Genomic DNA, 18,440 nt, shown 5'->3' with positions numbered 1-18,440 from the left:
ACTGACCAGGCGTGGCTCAACCCAACTGGTGAGTCCATTGTAGGATCAGGAAGATGTTTTGGAACCAATACAATTGCCAATTTGAGCATAGTTAGCTACATTTGTGCTAGCCCCACTGCTGCTGTTGCTGGGGAAATATAGCTTAGCTCAACGATAACGGCTAACTGTTAAAGGGCCCCATTCTACCACCTGGAGGGAAGTTGATACCATTTCAAAATCCAGCCATTTGTGATGGATGATGGATCATCATGATGATATAAACCTTTCTTTGCCAGAGGAAACGCATCCAGTGTTGGAGGGCCTTGCTAATAATGCTATCACACTGTTGTATGTATTGATAACGTAGCGTGACGTAACGTAAACTTCCATTCTTTTTCAGAGCTTTACCTTTGGGGAAAACTATCCAAAAATGTAAAACAGCAAACCCTCAAACCGAATCAAAATAGGAAACGCTAACCCTAAAGCCAAACCCTAGAACCAAAAACCAAGCAAAAATAGAAAACCCCGTCCCTAAAGCAACACCCTTACCAAAAGCCAAAACCAAAACATAATACAATTGGAAACTCAAACAGTAAAACCAACCCTAAGAACCAGAAACCAAACCCTAAAACCTTAGAAATTAGGAAACCCTGAACTAAAATCCAACCCTTAAACCTAAACACCAATTGGCCACCCCTCATTTCAAGTTGGACGCACATGCAAATGTGATCAATGAAGGTGAGATGTTTGATGGTCGCCAGTCAGGAATCACGGTGAACCCCTTTACCTTTCTGTGTGCTGCATCTCCTCTAAAGGCTCTGCTGGGATTCGAACCCAGGATCTCCTGTTTACTAGACAGGCGCTTTAACCATCTAAGCCACAGTGCCCCATGTTTAATGACAATTATATTTCATTTATTATTGCAAAACACACTGACCAGGCGTGGCTCAACCCAACTGGTGAGTCCATTGTAGGATCAGGAAGATGTTCTGGAACCAATACAATTGCCAATTTGAGCATAGTTAGCTACATTTGTGCTAGCCCCACTGCTGCTGTTGCTGGGGAAATATAGCTTAGCTCAACGATAACGGCTAACTGTTAAAGGGCCCCATTCTACCACCTGGAGGGAAGTTGATACCATTTCAAAATCCAGCCATTTGTGATGGATGATGGATCATCATGATGATATAAACCTTTCTTTGCCAGAGGAAACGCATCCAGTGTTGGAGGGCCTTGCTAATAATGCTATCACACTGTTGTATGTATTGATAACGTAGCGTGACGTAACGTAAACTTCCATTCTTTTTCAGAGCTTTACCTTTGGGGAAAACTATCCAAAAATGTAAAACAGCAAACCCTCAAACCGAATCAAAATAGGAAACGCTAACCCTAAAGCCAAACCCTAGAACCAAAAACCAAGCAAAAATAGAAAACCCCGTCCCTAAAGCAACACCCTTACCAAAAGCCAAAACCAAAACATAATACAATTGGAAACTCAAACAGTAAAACCAACCCTAAGAACCAGAAACCAAACCCTAAAACCTTAGAAATTAGGAAACCCTGAACTAAAATCCAACCCTTAAACCTAAACCCTTAACACCAATTGGCCACCCCTCATTTCAAGTTGGACGCACATGCAAATGTGATCAATGAAGGTGAGATGTTTGATGGTCGCCAGTCAGGAATCACGGTGAACCCCTTTACCTTTTCTGTGTGCTGCATCTCCTCAAAAGGCTCTGCTGGGATTCGAACCCAGGATCTCCTGTTTACTAGACAGGCGCTTTAACCATCTAAGCCACAGTGCCCCATGTTTAATGACAATTATATTTCATTTATTATTGCAAAACACACTGACCAGGCGTGGCTCAACCCAACTGGTGAGTCCATTGTAGGATCAGGAAGATGTTCTGGAACCAATACAATTGCCAATTTGAGCATAGTTAGCTACATTTGTGCTAGCCCCACTGCTGCTGTTGCTGGGGAAATATAGCTTAGCTCAACGATAACGGCTAACTGTTAAAGGGCCCCATTCTACCACCTGGAGGGAAGTTGATACCATTTCAAAATCAAGCCATTTGTGATGGATGATGGATCATCATGATGATATAAACCTTTCTTTGCCAGAGGAAACGCATCCAGTGTTGGAGGGCCTTGCTAATAATGCTATCACACTGTTGTATGTATTGATAACGTAGCGTGACGTGACGTAAACTTCCATTCTTTTTCAGAGCTTTACCTTTGGGGAAAACTATCCAAAAATGTAAAACAGCAAACCCTCAAACCGAATCAAAATAGGAAACGCTAACCCTAAGCCCAAACCCTAGAACCAAAAACCAAGCAAAAATAGAAAACCCCGTCCCTAAAGCAACACCCTTACCAAAAGCCAAAACCAAAACATAATACAATTGGAAACTCAAACAGTAAAACCAACCCTAAGAACCAGAAACCAAACCCTAAAACCTTAGAAATTAGGAAACCCTGAACTAAAATCCAACCCTTAAACCTAAACCCCAAATGGCCACCCCTCATTTCGAATTGGACGCACATGCAAATGTGATCAATCAAGGTGAGATGTTTGATGGTCGCCAGTCAGGAATCACGGTGAACCCCTTTACCTTTTCTGTGTGCTGCATCTCCTCTAAAGGCTCTGCTGGGATTCGAACCCAGGATCTCCTGTTTACAAGACAGGAGCCTTAACCAACTAAACCACAGTGCCCCATGTTTACTGACAATTATATTTGATTTATTTGTGCAGAATACACTGACCAGGCGTGGCTCAACCCAACTGGTGAGTCCATTGTAGGATCAGGAAGATGTTCTGGAACCAATACAATTGCCAATTTGAGCATAGTTAGCTACATTTGTGCTAGCCCCACTGCTGCTGTTGCTGGGGAAATATAGCTTAGCTCAACGATAACGGCTAACTGTTAAAGGGCCCCATTCTACCACCTGGAGGGAAGTTGATACCATTTCAAAATCCAGCCATTTGTGATGGATGATGAATCATCATGATGATATAAACCTTTCTTTGCCAGAGGAAACGCATCCAGTGTTGGAGGGCCTTGCTAATAATGCTATCACACTGTTGTATGTATTGATAACGTAGCGTGACGTAACGTAAACTTCCATTCTTTTTCAGAGCTTTACCTTTGGGGAAAACTATCCAAAAATGTAAAACAGCAAACCCTCAAACCGAATCAAAATAGGAAACGCTAACCCTAAAACCAAACCCTAGAACCAAAAACCAAGCAAAAATAGAAAACCCCGTCCCTAAAGCAACACCCTTACCAAAAGCCAAAACCAAAACATAATACAATTGGAAACTCAAACAGTAAAACCAACCCTAAGAACCAGAAACCAAACCCTAAAACCTTAGAAATTGGGAAACCCTGAACTAAAATCCAACCCTTAAACCTAAACCCTTAACACCAATTGGCCACCCCTCATTTCAAGTTGGACGCACATGCAAGTGTGATCAATCAAGGTGAGATGTTTGATGGTCGCCAGTCAGGAATCACGGTGAACCCCTTTACCTTTTCTGTGTGCTGCATCTCCTCTAAAGGCTCTGCTGGGATTCGAACCCAGGATCTCCTGTTTACTAGACAGGCGCTTTAACCATCTAAGCCACAGTGCCCCATGTTTAATGACAATTATATTTGATTTATTAGTGCAAAACACACTGACCAGGCGTGGCTCAACCCAACTGGTGAGTCCATTGTAGGATCAAGAAGATGTTTTGGAACCAATACAACTGCCAATTTGAGCATAGTTAGCTACATTTGTGCTAGCCCCAATGCTGCTGTTGCTGGGGAAATATAGCTTAGCTCAACGATAACGGCTAACTGTTAAAGGGCCCCATTCTACCACCTGGAGGGAAGTTGATACCATTTCAAAATCAAGCCATTTGTGATGGATGATGGATCATCATGATGATATAAACCTTTCTTTGCCAGAGGAAACGCATCCAGTGTTGGAGGGCCTTGCTAATAATGATATCACACTGTTGTATGTATTGATAACGTAGCGTGACGTAACGTAAACTTCCATTCTTTTTCAGAGCTTTACCTTTGGGGAAAACTATCCAAAAATGTAAAACAGCAAACCCTCAAACCGAATCAAAATAGGAAACGCTAACCCTAAGCCCAAACCCTAGAACCAAAAACCAAGCAAAAATAGAAAACCCCGTCCCTAAAGCAACACCCTTACCAAAAGCCAAAACCAAAACATAATACGATTGGAAACTCAAACAGTAAAACCAACCCTAAGAACCAGAAACCAAACCCTAAAACCTTAAAAATTAGGAAACCCTGAACTAAAATACAACCCTTAAACCTAAACCCCAATTGGCCACCCCTCATTTCGAAATCGACACACATGCAAATGTGATCAATCAAGGTGAGATGTTTGCCAGTCAGGAATCACGGTGAACCCCTTTGGCTTTTCTGTGTGCTGCATCTCCTCTAAAGGCTCTGCTGGGATTCGAACCCAGGATCTCCTGTTTACAAGACAGGCGCCTTAACCAACTAAACCACAGTGCCCCATGTTTAATGACAATTATATTTGATTTATTTGTGCAAAATACACTGACCAGGCGTGGCTCAACCCAACTGGTGAGTCCATTGTAGGATCAGGAAGAAGTTCTGGAACCAATACAATTGCCAATTTGAGCATAGTTAGCTACATTTGTGCTAGCCCCACTGCTGCTGTTGCTGGGGAAATATAGCTTAGCTCAACGATAACGGCTAACTGTTAAAGGGCCCCATTCTACCACCTGGAGGGAAGTTGATACCATTTCAAAATCCAGCCATTTGTGATGGATGATGAATCATCATGATGATATAAACCTTTCTTTGCCAGAGGAAACGCATCCAGTGTTGGAGGGCCTTGCTAATAATGCTATCACACTGTTGTATGTATTGATAACGTAGCGTGACGTAACGTAAACTTCCATTCTTTTTCAGAGCTTTACCTTTGGGGAAAACTATCCAAAAATGTAAAACAGCAAACCCTCAAACCGAATCAAAATAGGAAACGCTAACCCTAAAACCAAACCCTAGAACCAAAAACCAAGCAAAAATATAAAACCCCGTCCCTAAAGCAACACCCTTACCAAAAGCCAAAACCAAAACATAATACAATTGGAAACTCAAACAGTAAAACCAACCCTAAGAACCAGAAACCAAACCCTAAAACCTTAGAAATTGGGAAACCCTGAACTAAAATCCAACCCTTAAACCTAAACCCTTAACACCAATTGGCCACCCCTCATTTCAAGTTGGACGCACATGCAAGTGTGATCAATCAAGGGGAGATGTTTGATGGTCGCCAGTCAGGAATCACGGTGAACCCCTTTACCTTTTCTGTGTGCTGCATCTCCTCTAAAGGCTCTGCTGGGATTCGAACCCAGGCGCTTTAACCAACAAAGCCACAGTGCCCCATGTTTAATGGCAAGTATATTTGATTTATTAGTGCAAACTCCAGTGTTGGAGGGCCTTGCTAATAATTTCATCACACTTTTGTATGTATTGATAACGTAGCGTGACGTAACGTAAACTTCCATTCTTTTTCAGAGCTTTACATTTAGAGAAAACTATCCTAAAGCAAAAACAGCAAACCCTCAAACCGAATCAAAATAGGAAACGCTAACCCTAAAACAAAACCCTAGAGACCAAAAACCAAGCACAAATAGAAAACCCTGTGCCTAAAGCACCACCCTTACCAAAACTAAAACCAAAACATAATACAATTGGAAACTAACAGTTAAACCAACCCTAAGAACCAGAAACCAAACCCTAAAACCTTAGAAATTAGGAAACCCTGAACTAAAATCCAACCCTTAAACCTAAACCCTTAACACCAATTGGCCGCCCCTCATTTCGAATTGGACGCACATGCAAATGTGATCAATCAAGGTGAGATGTTTGATGGTCGCCAGTCAGGAATCACGGTGAACCCCTTTACCTTTTCTGTGTGCTGCATCTCCTCTAAAGGCTCTGCTGGGATTCGAACCCAGGATCTCCTGTTTACTAGACAGGCGCTTTAACCATCTAAGCCACAGTGCCCCATATTTAATGACAATTATATTTGATTTATTAGTGCAAAACACACTGACCAGGCGTGGCTCAACCCAACTGGTGAGTCCATTGTAGGATCAAGAAGATGTTTTGGAACCAATACAATTGCCAATTTGAGCATAGTAAGCTACATTTGTGCTAGCCCCAATGCTGCTGTTGCTGGGGAAATATAGCTTAGCTCAACGATAACGGCTAACTGTTAAAGGGCCCCATTCTACCACCTGGAGGGAAGTTGATACCATTTCAAAATCCAGCCATTTGTGATGGATGATGGATCATCATGATGATATAAACCTTTCTTTGCCAGAGGAAACGCATCCAGTGTTGGAGGGCCTTGCTAATAATGCTATCACACTGTTGTATGTATTGATAACGTAGCGTGACGTAACGTAAACTTACATTCTTTTTCAGAGCTTTACCTTTGGGGAAAACTATCCAAAAATGTAAAACAGCAAACCCTCAAACCGAATCAAAATAGGAAACGCTAACCCTAAAGCCAAACCCTAGAACCAAAAACCAAGCAAAAATAGAAAACCCCGTCCCTAAAGCAACACCCTTACCAAAAGCCAAAACCAAAACATAATACAATTGGAAACTCAAACAGTAAAACCAACCCTAAGAACCAGAAACCAAACCCTAAAACCTTAGAAATTAGGAAACCCTGAACTAAAATCCAACCCTTAAACCTAAACCCCAATTGGCCACCCATCATTTCGAATTGGACGCACATGCAAATGTGATCAATCAAGGTGAGATGTTTTATGGTCGCCAGTCAGGAATCACGGTGAACCCCTTTACCTTTTCTGTGTGCTGCATCTCCTCTAAAGGCTCTGCTGGGATTCGAACCCAGGATCTCCTGTTTACAAGACAGGCGCTTTAACCATCTAAGCCACAGTGCCCCATGTTTAATAACAATTATATTTAATTTATTAGTGCAAAACACACTGACCAGGCGTGGCTCAACCCAACTGGTGAGTCCATTGTAGGATCAGGAAGATGTTTTGGAACCAATACAATTGCCAATTTGAGCATAGTTAGCTACATTTGTGCTAGACCCACTGCTGCTGTTGTTGGGGAAATATAGCTTAGCTCAACGATAACGGCTAACTGTTAAAGGGCCCCATTCTACCACCTGGAGGGAAGTTGATACCATTTCAAAATCCAGCCATTTGTGATGGATGATGGATCATCATGATGATATAAACCTTTCTTTGCCAGAGGAAACGCATCCAGTGTTGGAGGGCCTTGCTAATAATGCTATCACACTGTTGTATGTATTGATAACGTAGCGTGACGTAACGTAAACTTCCATTCTTTTTCAGAGCTTTACCTTTGGGGAAAACTATCCAAAAATGTAAAACAGCAAACCCTCAAACCGAATCAAAATAGGAAACGCTAACCCTAAAGCCAAACCCTAGAACCAAAAACCAAGCAAAAATAGAAAACCCCGTCCCTAAAGCAACACCCTTACCAAAAGCCAAAACCAAAACATAATACAATTGGAAACTCAAACAGTAAAACCAACCCTAAGAACCAGAAACCAAACCCTAAAACCTTAGAAATTAGGAAACCCTGAACTAAAATCCAACCCTTAAACCTAAACCCCAATTGGCCACCCCTCATTTCGAATTGGACGCACATGCAAATGTGATCAATCAAGGTGAGATGTTTTATGGTCGCCAGTCAGGAATCACGGTGAACCCCTTTACCTTTTCTGTGTGCTGCATCTCCTCTAAAGGCTCTGCTGGGATTCTAACCCAGGATCTCCTGTTTACTAGACAGGCGCTTTAACCATCTAAGCCACAGTGCCCCATGTTTAATGACAATTATATTTCATTTATTATTGCAAAACACACTGACCAGGCGTGGCTCAACCCAACTGGTGAGTCCATTGTAGGATCAGGAAGATGTTTTGGAACCAATACAATTGCCAATTTGAGCATAGTTAGCTACATTTGTGCTAGCCCCACTGCTGCTGTTGCTGGGGAAATATAGCTTAGCTCAACGATAACGGCTAACTGTTAAAGGGCCCCATTCTACCACCTGGAGGGAAGTTGATACCATTTCAAAATCCAGCCATTTGTGATGGATGATGGATCATCATGATGATATAAACCTTTCTTTGCCAGAGGAAACGCATCCAGTGTTGGAGGGCCTTGCTAATAATGCTATCACACTGTTGTATGTATTGATAACGTAGCGTGACGTAACGTAAACTTACATTCTTTTTCAGAGCTTTACCTTTGGGGAAAAGTATCCAAAAATGTAAAACAGCAAACCCTCAAACCGAATCAAAATAGGAAACGCTAACCCTAAAGCCAAACCCTAGAACCAAAAACCAAGCAAAAATAGAAAACCCCGTCCCTAAAGCAACACCCTTACCAAAAGCCAAAACCAAAACATAATACAATTGGAAACTCAAACAGTAAAACCAACCCTAAGAACCAGAAACCAAACCCTAAAACCTTAGAAATTAGGAAACCCTGAACTAAAATCCAACCCTTAAACCTAAACCCCAATTGGCCACCCATCATTTCGAATTGGACGCACATGCAAATGTGATCTATCAAGGTGAGATGTTTTATGGTCGCCAGTCAGGAATCACGGTGAACCCCTTTACCTTTTCTGTGTGCTGCATCTCCTCTAAAGGCTCTGCTGGGATTCGAACCCAGGATCTCCTGTTTACAAGACAGGCGCTTTAACCATCTAAGCCACAGTGCCCCATGTTTAATAACAATTATATTTAATTTATTAGTGCAAAACACACTGACCAGGCGTGGCTCAACCCAACTGGTGAGTCCATTGTAGGATCAGGAAGATGTTTTGGAACCAATACAATTGCCAATTTGAGCATAGTTAGCTACATTTGTGCTAGACCCACTGCTGCTGTTGTTGGGGAAATATAGCTTAGCTCAACGATAACGGCTAACTGTTAAAGGGCCCCATTCTACCACCTGGAGGGAAGTTGATACCATTTCAAAATCCAGCCATTTGTGATGGATGATGGATCATCATGATGATATAAACCTTTCTTTGCCAGAGGAAACGCATCCAGTGTTGGAGGGCCTTGCTAATAATGCTATCACACTGTTGTATGTATTGATAACGTAGCGTGACGTAACGTAAACTTCCATTCTTTTTCAGAGCTTTACCTTTGGGGAAAACTATCCAAAAATGTAAAACAGCAAACCCTCAAACCGAATCAAAATAGGAAACGCTAACCCTAAAGCCAAACCCTAGAACCAAAAACCAAGCAAAAATAGAAAACCCCGTCCCTAAAGCAACACCCTTACCAAAAGCCAAAACCAAAACATAATACAATTGGAAACTCAAACAGTAAAACCAACCCTAAGAACCAGAAACCAAACCCTAAAACCTTAGAAATTAGGAAACCCTGAACTAAAATCCAACCCTTAAACCTAAACCCCAATTGGCCACCCCTCATTTCGAATTGGACGCACATGCAAATGTGATCAATCAAGGTGAGATGTTTGATGGTCGCCAGTCAGGAATCACGGTGAACCCCTTTACCTTTTCTGTGTGCTACATCTCCTCTAAAGGCTCTGCTGGGATTCGAACCCAGGATCTCCTGTTTACAAGACAGGAGCCTTAACCAACTAAACCACAGTGCCCCATGTTTAATGACAATTATATTTGATTTATTTGTGCAAAATACACTGACCAGGCGCGGCTCAACCCAACTGGTGAGTCCATTGTAGGATCAGGAAGATGTTCTGGAACCAATACAATTGCCAATTTGAGCATAGTTAGCTACATTTGTGCTAGCCCCACTGCTGCTGTTGCTGGGGAAATATAGCTTAGCTCAACGATAACGGCTAACTGTTAAAGGGCCCCATTCTACCACCTGGAGGGAAGTTGATACCATTTCAAAATCCAGCAATTTGTGATGGATGATGAATCATCATGATGATATAAACCTTTCTTTGCCAGAGGAAACGCATCCAGTGTTGGAGGGCCTTGCTAATAATGCTATCACACTGTTGTATGTATTGATAACGTAGCGTGACGTAACGTAAACTTCCATTCTTTTTCAGAGCTTTACCTTTGGGGAAAACTATCCAAAAATGTAAAACAGCAAACCCTCAAACCGAATCAAAATAGGAAACGCTAACCCTAAAACCAAACCCTAGAACCAAAAACCAAGCAAAAATAGAAAACCCCGTCCCAAAAGCAACACCCTTACCAAAAGCCAAAACCAAAACATAATACGATTGGAAACTCAAACAGTAAAACCAACCCTAAGAACCAGAAACCAAACCCTAAAACCTTAGAAATTAGGAAACCCTGAACTAAAATCCAACCCTTAAACCTAAACCCTTAACACCAATTGGCCACCCCTCATTTCAAGTTGGACGCAAATGCAAATGTGATCAATCAAGGTGAGATGTTTGATGGTCGCCAGTCAGGAATCACGGTGAACCCCTTTACCTTTTCTGTGTGCTGCATCTCCTCTAAAGGCTCTGCTGGGATTCGAACCCAGGCGCTCTAACCAACAAAGCCACAGTGCCCCATGTTTAATGGCAAGTATATTTGATTTATTAGTGCAAACTCCAGTGTTGGAGGGCCTTGCTAATAATTTCATCACACTTTTGTATGTATTGATAACGTAGCGTGACGTAACGTAAACTTCCATTCTTTTTCAGAGCTTTACCTTTAGAGAAAACTATCCTAAAGCAAAAACAGCAAACCCTCAAACCGAATCAAAATAGGAAACGCTAACCCTAAAACCAAACCCTAGAACCAAAAACCAAGCACAAATAGAAAACCCTGTGCCTAAAGCAACACCCTTACCAAAAGCCAAAACCAAAACATAATACAATTGGAAACTCAAACAGTAAAACCAACCCTAAGAACCAGAAACCAAACCCTAAATCCTTAGAAATTAGGAAACCCTGAACTAAAATCCAACCCTTAAACCTAAACACCAATTGGCCACCCCTCATTTCAAGTTGGACGCAAATGCAAATGTGATCAATCAAGGTGAGATGTTTGATGGTCGCCAGTCAGGAATCACGGTGAACCCCTTTACCTTTTCTGTGTGCTGCATCTCCTCTAAAGGCTCTGCTGGGATTCGAACCCAGGCGCTCTAACCAACAAAGCCACAGTGCCCCATGTTTAATGGCAAGTATATTTGATTTATTAGTGCAAACTCCAGTGTTGGAGGGCCTTGCTAATAATTTCATCACACTTTTGTATGTATTGATAACGTAGCGTGACGTAACGTAAACTTCCATTCTTTTTCAGAGCTTTACCTTTAGAGAAAACTATCCTAAAGCAAAAACAGCAAACCCTCAAACCGAATCAAAATAGGAAACGCTAACCCTAAAACCAAACCCTAGAACCAAAAACCAAGCACAAATAGAAAACCCTGTGCCTAAAGCAACACCCTTACCAAAAGCCAAAACCAAAACATAATACAATTGGAAACTCAAACAGTAAAACCAACCCTAAGAACCAGAAACCAAACCCTAAATCCTTAGAAATTAGGAAACCCTGAACTAAAATCCAACCCTTAAACCTAAACCCCAATTGGCCACCCCTCATTTCAAGTTGGACATGCAAATGTGATCAATCAAGGTGAGATGTTTGATGGTCGCCAGTCAGGAATCACGGTGAACCCCTTTACCTTTTCCGTGTGCTGCATCTCCTCTAAAGGCTCTGCTGGGATTCGAACCCAGGATCTCCTGTTTACTAGACAGGCGCTTTAACCATCTAAGCCACAGTGCCCCATGTTTAATGAAAAGTATATTTGATTTATTAGTGCAAAACACACTGACCAGGCGTGGCTCAACCCAACTGGTGAGTCCATTGTAGGATCAAGAAGATGTTTTGGAACCAATACAATTGCCAATTTGAGCATAGTTAGCTACATTTGTGCTAGCCCCAATGCTGCTGTTGCTGGGGAAATATAGCTTAGCTCAACGATAACGGCTAACTGTTAAAGGGCCCCATTCTACCACCTGGAGGGAAGTTGATACCATTTCAAAATCAAGCCATTTGTGATGGATGAAGGATCATCATGATGATATAAACCTTTCTTTGCCAGAGGAAACGCATCCAGTGTTGGAGGGCCTTGCTAATAATGCTATCACACTGTTGTATGTATTGATAACGTAGCGTGACGTAACGTAAACTTCCATTCTTTTTCAGAGCTTTACCTTTGGGGAAAACTATCCAAAAATGTAAAACAGCAAACCCTCAAACCGAATCAAAATAGGAAACGCTAACCCTAAGCCCAAACCCTAGAACCAAAAACCAAGCAAAAATAGAAAACCCCGTCCCTAAAGCAACACCCTTACCAAAAGCCAAAACCAAAACATAATACAATTGGAAACTCAAACAGTAAAACCAACCCTAAGAACCAGAAACCAAACCCTAAAACCTTAGAAATTAGGAAACCCTGAACTAAAATACAACCCTTAAACCTAAACCCCAATTGGCAACCCCTCATTTCGAATTTGACGCACATGCAAATGTGATCAATCAAGGTGAGATGTTTGATGGTCGCCAGTCAGGAATCACGGTGAACCCCTTTAGCTTTTCTGTGTGCTGCATCTCCTCTAAAGGCTCTGCTGGGATTCGAACCCCGGATCTCCTGTTTACAAGACAGGCGCCTTAACCAACTAAACCACAGTGCCCCATGTTTAATGACAATTATATTTGATTTATTTGTGCAAAACACACTGACCAGGCGTGGCTCAACCCAACTGGTGAGTCCATTGTAGGATCAAGAAGATGTTTTCGAACCAATACAATTGCCAATTTGAGCATAGTTAGCTACATTTGTGCTAGCCCCAATGCTGCTGTTGCTGGGGAAATATAGCTTAGCTCAACGATAACGGCTAACTGTTAAAGGGCCCCATTCTACCACCTGGAGGGAAGTTGATACCATTTCAAAATCAAGCCATTTGTGATGGATGATGGATCATCATGATGATATAAACCTTTCTTTGCCAGAGGAAACGCATCCAGTGTTGGAGGGCCTTGCTAATAATGCTATCACACTGTTGTATGTATTGATAACGTAGCGTGACGTGACGTAAACTTCCATTCTTTTTCAGAGCTTTACCTTTGGGGAAAACTATCCAAAAATGTAAAACAGCAAACCCTCAAACCGAATCAAAATAGGAAACGCTAACCCTAAGCCCAAACCCTAGAACCAAAAACCAAGCAAAAATAGAAAACCCCGTCCCTAAAGCAACACCCTTACCAAAAGCCAAAACCAAAACATAATACAATTGGAAACTCAAACAGTAAAACCAACCCTAAGAACCAGAAACCAAACCCTAAAACCTTAGAAATTAGGAAACCCTGAACTAAAATACAACCCTTAAACCTAAACCCCAATTGGCAACCCCTCATTTCGAATTTGACGCACATGCAAATGTGATCAATCAAGGTGAGATGTTTGATGGTCGCCAGTCAGGAATCACGGTGAACCCCTTTAGCTTTTCTGTGTGCTGCATCTCCTCTAAAGGCTCTGCTGGGATTCGAACCCCGGATCTCCTGTTTACAAGACAGGCGCCTTAACCAACTAAACCACAGTGCCCCATGTTTAATGACAATTATATTTGATTTATTTGTGCAAAACACACTGACCAGGCGTGGCTCAACCCAACTGGTGAGTCCATTGTAGGATCAAGAAGATGTTTTCGAACCAATACAATTGCCAATTTGAGCATAGTTAGCTAGATTTGTGCTAGCCCCAATGCTGCTGTTGCTGGGGAAATATAGCTTAGCTCAACGATAACGGCTAACTGTTAAAGGGCCCCATTCTACCACCTGGAGGGAAGTTGATACCATTTCAAAATCAAGCCATTTGTGATGGATGATGGATCATCATGATGATATAAACCTTTCTTTGCCAGAGGAAACGCATCCAGTGTTGGAGGGCCTTGCTAATAATGCTATCACACTGTTGTATGTATTGATAACGTAGCGTGACGTGACGTAAACTTCCATTCTTTTTCAGAGCTTTACCTTTGGGGAAAACTATCCAAAAATGTAAAACAGCAAACCCTCAAACCGAATCAAAATAGGAAACGCTAACCCTAAGCCCAAACCCTAGAACCAAAAACCAAGCAAAAATAGAAAACCCCGTCCCTAAAGCAACACCCTTACCAAAAGCCAAAACCAAAACATAATACAATTGGAAACTCAAACAGTAAAACCAACCTTAAGAACCAGAAACCAAACCCTAAAACCTTAGAAATTAGGAAACCCTGAACTAAAATCCAACCCTTAAACCTAAACCCCAATTGGCCACCCCTCATTTCGAATTGGACGCACATGCAAATGTGATCAATCAAGGTGAGATGTTTGATGGTCGCCAGTCAGGAATCACGGTGAACCCCTTTACCTTTTCTGTGTGCTGCATCTCCTCTAAAGGCTCTGCTGGGATTCGAACCCAGGATCTCCTGTTTACAAGACAGGAGCCTTAACCAACTAAACCACAGTGCCCCATGTTTACTGACAATTATATTTGATTTATTTGTGCAGAATACACTGACCAGGCGTGGCTCAACCCAACTGGTGAGTCCATTGTAGGATCAGGAAGATGTTCTGGAACCAATACAATTGCCAATTTGAGCATAGTTAGCTACATTTGTGCTAGCCCCACTGCTGCTGTTGCTGGGGAAATATAGCTTAGCTCAACGATAACGGCTAACTGTTAAAGGGCCCCATTCTACCACCTGGAGGGAAGTTGATACCATTTCAAAATCCAGCCATTTGTGATGGATGATGAATCATCATGATGATATAAACCTTTCTTTGCCAGAGGAAACGCATCCAGTGTTGGAGGGCCTTGCTAATAATGCTATCACACTGTTGTATGTATTGATAACGTAGCGTGACGTAACGTAAACTTCCATTCTTTTTCAGAGCTTTACCTTTGGGGAAAACTATCCAAAAATGTAAAACAGCAAACCCTCAAACCGAATCAAAATAGGAAACGCTAACCCTAAAACCAAACCCTAGAACCAAAAACCAAGCAAAAATAGAAAACCCCGTCCCTAAAGCAACACCCTTACCAAAAGCCAAAACCAAAACATAATACAATTGGAAACTCAAACAGTAAAACCAACCCTAAGAACCAGAAACCAAACCCTAAAACCTTAGAAATTGGGAAACCCTGAACTAAAATCCAACCCTTAAACCTAAACCCTTAACACCAATTGGCCACCCCTCATTTCAAGTTGGACGCACATGCAAGTGTGATCAATCAAGGTGAGATGTTTGATGGTCGCCAGTCAGGAATCACGGTGAACCCCTTTACCTTTTCTGTGTGCTGCATCTCCTCTAAAGGCTCTGCTGGGATTCGAACCCAGGATCTCCTGTTTACTAGACAGGCGCTTTAACCATCTAAGCCACAGTGCCCCATGTTTAATGACAATTATATTTGATTTATTAGTGCAAAACACACTGACCAGGCGTGGCTCAACCCAACTGGTGAGTCCATTGTAGGATCAAGAAGATGTTTTGGAACCAATACAACTGCCAATTTGAGCATAGTTAGCTACATTTGTGCTAGCCCCAATGCTGCTGTTGCTGGGGAAATATAGCTTAGCTCAACGATAACGGCTAACTGTTAAAGGGCCCCATTCTACCACCTGGAGGGAAGTTGATACCATTTCAAAATCAAGCCATTTGTGATGGATGATGGATCATCATGATGATATAAACCTTTCTTTGCCAGAGGAAACGCATCCAGTGTTGGAGGGCCTTGCTAATAATGATATCACACTGTTGTATGTATTGATAACGTAGCGTGACGTAACGTAAACTTCCATTCTTTTTCAGAGCTTTACCTTTGGGGAAAACTATCCAAAAATGTAAAACAGCAAACCCTCAAACCGAATCAAAATAGGAAACGCTAACCCTAAGCCCAAACCCTAGAACCAAAAACCAAGCAAAAATAGAAAACCCCGTCCCTAAAGCAACACCCTTACCAAAAGCCAAAACCAAAACATAATACGATTGGAAACTCAAACAGTAAAACCAACCCTAAGAACCAGAAACCAAACCCTAAAACCTTAAAAATTAGGAAACCCTGAACTAAAATACAACCCTTAAACCTAAACCCCAATTGGCCACCCCTCATTTCGAAATCGACACACATGCAAATGTGATCAATCAAGGTGAGATGTTTGCCAGTCAGGAATCACGGTGAACCCCTTTAGCTTTTCTGTGTGCTTCATCTCCTCTAAAGGCTCTGCTGGGATTCGAACCCAGGATCTCCTGTTTACAAGACAGGCGCCTTAACCAACTAAACCACAGTGCCCCATGTTTAATGACAATTATATTTGATTTATTTGTGCAAAATACACTGACCAGGCGTGGCTCAACCCAACTGGTGAGTCCATTGTAGGATCAGGAAGAAGTTCTGGAACCAATACAATTGCCAATTTGAGCATAGTTAGCTACATTTGTGCTAGCCCCACTGCTGCTGTTGCTGGGGAAATATAGCTTAGCTCAACGATAACGGCTAACTGTTAAAGGGCCCCATTCTACCACCTGGAGGGAAGTTGATACCATTTCAAAATCCAGCCATTTGTGATGGATGATGAATCATCATGATGATATAAACCTTTCTTTGCCAGAGGAAACGCATCCAGTGTTGGAGGGCCTTGCTAATAATGCTATCACACTGTTGTATGTATTGATAACGTAGCGTGACGTAACGTAAACTTCCATTCTTTTTCAGAGCTTTACCTTTGGGGAAAACTATCCAAAAATGTAAAACAGCAAACCCTCAAACCGAATCAAAATAGGAAACGCTAACCCTAAAACCAAACCCTAGAACCAAAAACCAAGCAAAAATATAAAACCCCGTCCCTATAGCAACACCCTTACCAAAAGCCAAAACCAAAACATAATACAATTGGAAACTCAAACAGTAAAACCAACCCTAAGAACCAGAAACCAAACCCTAAAACCTTAGAAATTGGGAAACCCTGAACTAAAATCCAACCCTTAAACCTAAACCCTTAACACCAATTGGCCACCCCTCATTTCAAGTTGGACGCACATGCAAGTGTGATCAATCAAGGGGAGATGTTTGATGGTCGCCAGTCAGGAATCACGGTGAACCCCTTTACCTTTTCTGTGTGCTGCATCTCCTCTAAAGGCTCTGCTGGGATTCGAACCCAGGATCTCCTGTTTACAAGACAGGCGCTTTAACCATCTAAGCCACAGTGCCCCATGTTTATTAACAATTACATTTAATTTATTAGTGCAAAACACACTGACCAGGCGTGGCTCAACCCAACTGGTGAGTCCATTGTAGGATCAGGAAGATGTTTTGGAACCAATACAATTGCCAATTTGAGCATAGTTAGCTACATTTGTGCTAGCCCCACTGCTGCTGTTGTTGGGGAAATATAGCTTAGCTCAACGATAACGGCTAACTGTTAAAGGGCCCCATTCTACCACCTGGAGGGAAGTTGATACCATTTCAAAATCCAGCCATTTGTGATGGATGATGGATCATCATGATGATATAAACCTTTCTTTGCCAGAGGAAACGCATCCAGTGTTGGAGGGCCTTGCTAATAACGCTATCAAACTGTTGTATGTATTGATAACGTAGCGTGACGTAACGTAAACTTCCATTCTTTTTCAGAGCTTTACCTTTGGGGAAAACTATCCAAAAATGTAAAACAGCAAACCCTCAAACCGAATCAAAATAGGAAACGCTAACCCTAAAACCAAACCCTAGAACCAAAAACCAAGCAAAAATAAAAAAAACCCGTCCCTAAAGCAACACCCTTACCAAAAGCCAAAACCAAAACATAATACAATTGGAAACTCAAACAGTAAAACCAACCCTAAGAACCAGAAACCAAACCCTAAAACCTTAGAAATTGGGAAACCCTGAACTAAAATCCAACCCTTAAACCTAAACCCTTAACACCAATTGGCCACCCCTCATTTCAAGTTGGACGCACATGCAGGTGTGATCAATCAAGGTGAGATGTTTGATGGTCGCCAGTCAGGAATCACGGTGAACCCCTTAACCTTTTCTGTGTGCTGCATCTCCTCTAAAGGCTCTGCTGGGATTCGAACCCAGGCGCTTTAACCAACAAACCCACAGTGCCCCATGTTTAATGGCAAGTATATTTGATTTATTAGTGCAAACTCCAGTGTTGAAGGGCCTTGCTAATAATTTCATCACACTTTTGTATGTATTGATAACGTAGCGTGACGTAACGTAAACTTCCATTCTTTTTCAGAGCTTTACCTTTAGAGAAAACTATCCTAAAGCAAAAACAGCAAACCCTCAAACCGAATCAAAATAGGAAACGCTAACCCTAAAACCAAACCCTAGAACCAAAAACCAAGCACAAATAGAAAACCCTGTGCCTA

At 41.9% G+C, this 18,440-nt stretch overlaps 17 non-coding genes across 17 annotated transcripts; all 17 read right to left on the bottom strand.

Moving 5' to 3' along the window:
* Positions 1 to 792: 792 nt before the first annotated feature.
* Positions 793 to 866, bottom strand: trnat-agu (transfer RNA threonine (anticodon AGU)). Its single transcript has one exon. It is a non-coding gene; the product is annotated as a tRNA-Thr (tRNA).
* Positions 867 to 1,710: 844 nt separating this feature from the next.
* Positions 1,711 to 1,784, bottom strand: trnat-agu (transfer RNA threonine (anticodon AGU)). The gene has a single exon. It is a non-coding gene; the product is annotated as a tRNA-Thr (tRNA).
* An 837-nt stretch (positions 1,785 to 2,621) lies between these two features.
* trnat-ugu (transfer RNA threonine (anticodon UGU)) lies at positions 2,622 to 2,695 on the bottom strand. Its single transcript has one exon. It is a non-coding gene; the product is annotated as a tRNA-Thr (tRNA).
* An 844-nt stretch (positions 2,696 to 3,539) lies between these two features.
* Positions 3,540 to 3,613, bottom strand: trnat-agu (transfer RNA threonine (anticodon AGU)). The gene has a single exon. It is a non-coding gene; the product is annotated as a tRNA-Thr (tRNA).
* An 830-nt stretch (positions 3,614 to 4,443) lies between these two features.
* On the bottom strand, positions 4,444 to 4,517 carry trnat-ugu (transfer RNA threonine (anticodon UGU)). Its single transcript has one exon. It is a non-coding gene; the product is annotated as a tRNA-Thr (tRNA).
* A 1,450-nt stretch (positions 4,518 to 5,967) lies between these two features.
* Positions 5,968 to 6,041, bottom strand: trnat-agu (transfer RNA threonine (anticodon AGU)). Its single transcript has one exon. It is a non-coding gene; the product is annotated as a tRNA-Thr (tRNA).
* An 837-nt stretch (positions 6,042 to 6,878) lies between these two features.
* trnat-ugu (transfer RNA threonine (anticodon UGU)) lies at positions 6,879 to 6,952 on the bottom strand. Its single transcript has one exon. It is a non-coding gene; the product is annotated as a tRNA-Thr (tRNA).
* Positions 6,953 to 7,789: 837 nt separating this feature from the next.
* trnat-agu (transfer RNA threonine (anticodon AGU)) lies at positions 7,790 to 7,863 on the bottom strand. Its single transcript has one exon. It is a non-coding gene; the product is annotated as a tRNA-Thr (tRNA).
* An 837-nt stretch (positions 7,864 to 8,700) lies between these two features.
* On the bottom strand, positions 8,701 to 8,774 carry trnat-ugu (transfer RNA threonine (anticodon UGU)). The gene has a single exon. It is a non-coding gene; the product is annotated as a tRNA-Thr (tRNA).
* An 837-nt stretch (positions 8,775 to 9,611) lies between these two features.
* Positions 9,612 to 9,685, bottom strand: trnat-ugu (transfer RNA threonine (anticodon UGU)). The gene has a single exon. It is a non-coding gene; the product is annotated as a tRNA-Thr (tRNA).
* Positions 9,686 to 11,727: 2,042 nt separating this feature from the next.
* Positions 11,728 to 11,801, bottom strand: trnat-agu (transfer RNA threonine (anticodon AGU)). The gene has a single exon. It is a non-coding gene; the product is annotated as a tRNA-Thr (tRNA).
* Positions 11,802 to 12,638: 837 nt separating this feature from the next.
* Positions 12,639 to 12,712, bottom strand: trnat-ugu (transfer RNA threonine (anticodon UGU)). Its single transcript has one exon. It is a non-coding gene; the product is annotated as a tRNA-Thr (tRNA).
* An 837-nt stretch (positions 12,713 to 13,549) lies between these two features.
* trnat-ugu (transfer RNA threonine (anticodon UGU)) lies at positions 13,550 to 13,623 on the bottom strand. Its single transcript has one exon. It is a non-coding gene; the product is annotated as a tRNA-Thr (tRNA).
* Positions 13,624 to 14,460: 837 nt separating this feature from the next.
* trnat-ugu (transfer RNA threonine (anticodon UGU)) lies at positions 14,461 to 14,534 on the bottom strand. Its single transcript has one exon. It is a non-coding gene; the product is annotated as a tRNA-Thr (tRNA).
* Positions 14,535 to 15,378: 844 nt separating this feature from the next.
* trnat-agu (transfer RNA threonine (anticodon AGU)) lies at positions 15,379 to 15,452 on the bottom strand. Its single transcript has one exon. It is a non-coding gene; the product is annotated as a tRNA-Thr (tRNA).
* An 830-nt stretch (positions 15,453 to 16,282) lies between these two features.
* trnat-ugu (transfer RNA threonine (anticodon UGU)) lies at positions 16,283 to 16,356 on the bottom strand. Its single transcript has one exon. It is a non-coding gene; the product is annotated as a tRNA-Thr (tRNA).
* An 844-nt stretch (positions 16,357 to 17,200) lies between these two features.
* trnat-ugu (transfer RNA threonine (anticodon UGU)) lies at positions 17,201 to 17,274 on the bottom strand. Its single transcript has one exon. It is a non-coding gene; the product is annotated as a tRNA-Thr (tRNA).
* Between the last annotated feature and the right edge of the window lie 1,166 nt (positions 17,275 to 18,440).

This window comes from Gadus morhua, chromosome 1 (assembly GCF_902167405.1).
Source record: "Gadus morhua chromosome 1, gadMor3.0, whole genome shotgun sequence".
Taxonomy (NCBI): domain Eukaryota; kingdom Metazoa; phylum Chordata; class Actinopteri; order Gadiformes; family Gadidae; genus Gadus; species Gadus morhua.
This window is presented reverse-complemented; position numbering and strand designations above follow the sequence as displayed.